Raw genomic sequence first — 5,462 nt, forward strand, 5'->3', positions numbered from 1 at the left:
AGAATATTGTGTGCCGGTTTGGAGTGCCCAAGCGCCTGGTGTCAGACAATGGGACTCAGTTTGCAAGCCACTTGTTGAAGAAGCTGTGCGAAGGGGTGGGAATTCAACAAGTGTTTGCATCCGTCGAGCACCCTCAGACGAATGGCCAGGTGGAGTCAACTAATCAGGTGTTGCTGAGAGGTTTGAAGAGAAGACTAGAGAAAGCCAAAGGAAGCTGGGCTGAGGAGGTACCCCGTATAGTCTGGGCGTACCACACCACCGAGCAGTCAGGAACCCATGAGACCCCATTCAGCTTGGTCTATGGGTGTGATGCAATGATTCCAGTAGAGATCCAGGAGAGCTCGCCGAGATTCCAGAACTTTGTAGAGGAAGACTCGAATGAAGAGAGAAGGCTGAACCTGGATCTACTGGATGAGGTAAGGGAAGAGGCGAGATTGAAGGCTGAAGCAGTGAAGAGAAGGGTTGAACGAAGATACAACTCGAAGGTGATGCCAAGACAGTTTAGAGAAGGCGACCTGGTGATGAGGAAGGCCCACCAGTACGAGATGGAGAATAAACTGTCGCCCAAGTGGACAGGGCCGTTCAGAATAACCGAGGCGCTCGGGAACGGCGCCTACCGCTTAGAGACATTGGAAGGAGGGGCGATTCCTCGCACTTGGAACGCCACGCACCTGAAGTTGTATTACAGTTAAGAAGCCTTGTAAGTAAAGACAAACGCGAAGTTATATTACAATGTCTCTGTTAAAACAGTTTGAAGGGGGCACTCTTTTTTCCCTAAGGAGGGTTTTTAATGAGGCCACCCAATAAAGAGAAGTTTTCGAAGTACAAGTCGTTTTAGATTGCGTGCCTGTTGTTTTCAGAAAGTTTTGAAGAAAGACCTTGTCACTTGTATGTGGCTTAAGGCAAGTTAAAGATATGTTGCATGCTTTCTAAAGAGTTTTAAATCCTCATCGTCTTTCGGCGATCGGAGGCACCAGTTAAAAGTTTTAAGTCCTCATCGTCTTTCGGCGATCGGAGGCACCAGTTAAAAGTTTTAAGTCCTCATCGTCTTTCGGCGATCGGAGGCACCAGTTAAAGTTTTAAGTCCTCATCGTCTTTCAGCGATTGGAGGCACAAGTTAAAGTTAAAGTCCTCATCGTCTTTCGGCGATCGGAGGTACCAGTTAAAAGACCTCAACGCCCTCGCGCGTCCAAAGGCGAGTTAAAGACCTCCTCGTCGTCGAGCGAGTGCAGGCGAGGAAGAGCGAAAAGTCCTCAGTGTTTCTGGGGGCGAGGAGATGTAACCCCTGGGGCAATGTAGAGGCACCAGTGAAAAGTCCTCAGTGTTTCTGGGGGCGAGAAGATGTAACCCCCGGGGCAATGTAGAGGCAAGTAAAAGACCTTCTCGCCTATGAGCAAGTTCAGGCAAGTAAAAGACCTTCTCGCCTATGAGCGAGTTCAGGGAAGATAAAATCCTTCTCGTCTCGAGCGAGTTCAGGTATGGTGTTAAGGGTGGACGAAGTTTGGAAGGTGGCTAAGGTAGGTTCGAAGAGAACGCCTAGCCACCCGGTCTTTTATTCTGAAGTTCAGGAAGGTAGAGAAGGATCCGAAAGGCGCCTCTACCCCCGGATAAAAGAACAATGGCCAAGGCATGAAGCCAGAAAGAAGCTGATATCGCCAAGAGTCTTTGGCGACCAGGAAAAGTTCAAGCAGTGGCGAGAAAGTTAAAACACCCGTTTTGATGAAGCAGATCGAGTGAAGAAATGTTTCAAGCCAGTGGTTGAGTTGAAGTTCGTTGCTTGAAGAGTGATTTTACGTTAAGGTTAATTGCCTTATGATTACGAGTTGTTAAAGTGATTATTATTGCTTGAAGTTAAAATGGTTCGAAACAGTTAAGTACAAGATCGGGCCTACGAAATTACTAAGTTATTTCTCTGAAGTGAATTGCGCGAAGGAAGTTGAAGCAGGCAAAGAAATTGCAGAAAGAAATACAAAGGCAATTTCATTAAAGTAAATGACAGTTCAAAGCACATGTATAGAAAAAGAAGAAAGTTCATTACAACTGCATACAAAGAAAAAGCATAAAGGTGATGGATGAGGGGAAATTGATTAGTCTTCGACGGGAACCACCTTCCCATCCACCACCTCGTTGTTTAAAGACACCATGCTGAGATCCAGATCGGGGAACAAGCATGCAAACTGTTCCCATGCAGCAGCGAATCCAGCAGCCAGAATTTGGGCAGAACTCATGTTAAGACCTTCAATCTGCTTCTGAAGTCCTTCAGTTTGTTCCTTCAGCCCCTTATTCTGCTGCTCCAGCTCTTCGACTTGCTTCTTGAGTTTTTCGTTGATCTCTTGAGCCTGGAGAAGGTCTTCAGCAACCTTCTTGGATTCCGCTTGCACTTGGCCCAGTTCAGCAGTGATCTTCCCTTTCTCTTTGTTGGCCTCGGCAAGCTCAGCAATGGCGTCGTCCCTCGCCTTCTCCACCTTACCAAGGAAGATCTCCCGATCAGCAGACCTCTGCTCCAGTTTCTTCACCTTGGCGGCATCAGTTTTTATCGAAGCTTCCAAGTCAGCCACCTTAACGCGATAAGGCACAATCTTGCTCTCTAGTTCGATCTTTTCTTGAGCCAGTTGCTGTACCTTATGGCGGAGTTCAGTGGCCTCCTTACGCGCCAATCAGAGCTCGATGCTCATCGCATCTTCTACTCGGGAGTGTTCAATCTCCACGAGCGTCAGATTTAAGGACAACTTCTCCACCTCAACCTTCATGGTGCTGTTCTCAGTTTTAAGGTTGAAGAGGTCGTCCTGGAGCTTCCTGGTGGAGCTCTGCACAGCTCTAGTTATGATGGCGGGGATGTCTTCTGCTATTGTCTTCAGCTTAGCAGATAAAGGCTCCCACATCCTCGTGACCTCAAGAGGGAGGTTTGCTGCTTGGAGAGGCGATGGGTTGGCCTGTTGTTGGCTTTCGCCGCCACCTTCTTTAGTTGGCTCTTCAGTAGGCACTTCTGGGCGTGGTGGCGATGTCGGGGATTCGGTAATCAGGATTGGAGAAGTATGGACAACCTCATCCCCGATTGGAGCAATGTCTGCGGCTGAGGTATTTGAAGGAGGACCCCCTCCAGCTGATACATACGGTGTGGAGGCGCTCGGGGGGTCCTCCAAGAAATTGTCTTCGGCGGCCTCAACCGCGGGTGCTGCAGTTGCCAATGGAATGGCTTGGACTGGCGAAACAGGAGCTTGTGGGGGTGGCGATGATGGAGGTGGAGTAGGCGTAGATGGCGGCGTTGACGTGGGAAGAGGGGGTGGTGCAGGTGGTGAAGAAGGTGCCACCCTCTTCCTCTTCGTGAAAAGGCCATCTTTAGTGGCCTCGTCGTCCTCCTTTTCCTCCTCGTGGATGACCTGGGGGTCTTTCCTCTTAGGCCTTTTGAGGACAAGTTTTTTTCGTTGGGCGGCGGGTTGGACATCGGAAGGAGCTGGGCCCTTGGGTGGCGATCGGCCCTGTGCGGCGGCGATCTCCACCACAGAATTTGGCACTGTTTGAGAGCCCGTTGCCAACCCATGGAGTCGGGCGAGCGTCCTCAACTCAGTGAGCTTGCCCTGGCCCAACATGTTATCTGCATAAGAGCAAAAATGCATGGGTTAGTTCAGAAAGAAGATAAATGCATAAGGCAGTATGCAACAGCAAAGCAGACAAATAGTGCAGAAGTATAAAACCAAAGTCTTGCGCACAACGCACAAGACGCCCAGAAACAGTTAACAGAAGCAAGTATTAAAACAAGAACTTGAATGTTCTAACCTATTCGAATTTCGAGTTGGTCCTCGAAGAATTCGAAGCAGATCAGGGTGGTGGTGAGGAAGGTGATGTTGGCATCCGCCACACTCTTCCAAAAGAAGCAGAGATCTCGATCCAATGCGCCCATGCTATCAGGACTTCTGGGTCTCCTGAAGCAGCTCTTGGACTCTTTGCTCCCCTTGTTTACCCAGTACAAGGGGAAACCGTCGAGTAGGGAAGTGTCCTTGTCATTGGGGCGCACTTGGACGAACTTTCCCTTCCAGTCTTTACAGGATTGCTGGAAGATGGAGAAGATCGACCTCCCAGCAATCCCGTTTAAGCTAACCCACAGGCGGTCTCCTGGGTGCTTGGCTTCAAAGAGAAAAAAAAATACATCTACGGATGCGGGCAACCCCAGATGATCGCACATCACTTGGAATGCTCGCACAAACGCCCAGCTGTTGGGGTGGAGCTGGGCGGCGGCAATGTTGAGCTCGGTGAGGAGCTCCCTCTCGAAACGTGTAAAGGGAAACTTTAGTTTCACCTTCTTGAATAGCGTTGTGTAGACGAAGCAGAAGGGCCCGTCATTGCTCGCCTTATCGTCGGCACAAACGGGCAGATCGGGGGGGCAAGGTAGCACTATCATCTTCTCATCGTGCTCCTTATGAAATGTTTGGTGAGGCTCATCCCCCTTAGTCAATCGCAAAACTGCCCCAGCAGTGTTCACGGAAGACGTTTCCTTCAACAGGGTCGAGTTGGCCCAGGGATAGAGTTTTTTGAAGTCTGGTGGGGGGACCGGGGCTCCTCCGGTGATAGGTGGAGTCGCCTGGGCCAGGTTGGGGCGGGAAGGTGCAGGCCTCTCAGCCTGGGAAGATGAAGCGCCACGTACTCGCGGTGGGTCGTGTGCTTGTGAAGAGGGGTTTCGTGATGAAGGAGGAGGATTCAGGGTGATCTTTGTGCGAGCCATTGTTGCAGCTGCAAAGGAAGAAGAAAAGGAAAAATGGTCAGGGGTCACAGAGGTTGACTCGATCATGGAAGAAAGGTGAAAAACGAACGAACGTAGGTTCGTTGCGACGATTGACGAAGCCCTAAGTTACGTAGAAGGAGAAATGGAAAAAGCAACCCACAACGTATGCACCAGACAGTTACAGGATGATGCGAATCGATTAAAATGCAGGAAAAACCAGCAGAAGAAGGAAAGGAGGTACCTTTTGATGATCAGGAAGACGATGAAGGATGCTGGTGATTCAGAGTGGTGAAGAACGTCGAGAGCTTTTTCGCAGAAGAAGGTTAGAGCGTTTGTGAATGCGAAGAAAAGTGATGGAACAGTGTGGAGTGAAAATGGGTTTAAGGGTTTTTCGAAATGGGTTTGGGAAGCGCAAACGGTAACTGAAGGTAACCGTTGATGAAGCCACGTGTCGAGCGATGGGTGAGGGGTTTGGTGGAGCGTCAGAGAAGCAGAAAGTACAACCGCTTGGAATTCTGCGTCAGTGCCACGTAGGTCGGTGTTGACGTGACTCTTTCAGTCTTTTCGCTGGACAAGTCTTCGCTTAAGACTGGGGGGCTTGTGTACCGTCCTGGTAGTCGAAAGTGATGACGTGGCACCAAGCTACAGTGTAGGCGTGTTGACGAGGCGCCAGGTTGACAGAAGGGGAGGAAGTCGGGGGGCTCGTGAAGTCGCCAGTTATTAAGTTGGCGTGTTCCGATCT

The sequence above is a fragment of the Phaseolus vulgaris genome, chromosome 2 (genome assembly GCF_000499845.2).
Source record: "Phaseolus vulgaris cultivar G19833 chromosome 2, P. vulgaris v2.0, whole genome shotgun sequence".
NCBI lineage: Eukaryota > Viridiplantae > Streptophyta > Magnoliopsida > Fabales > Fabaceae > Phaseolus > Phaseolus vulgaris.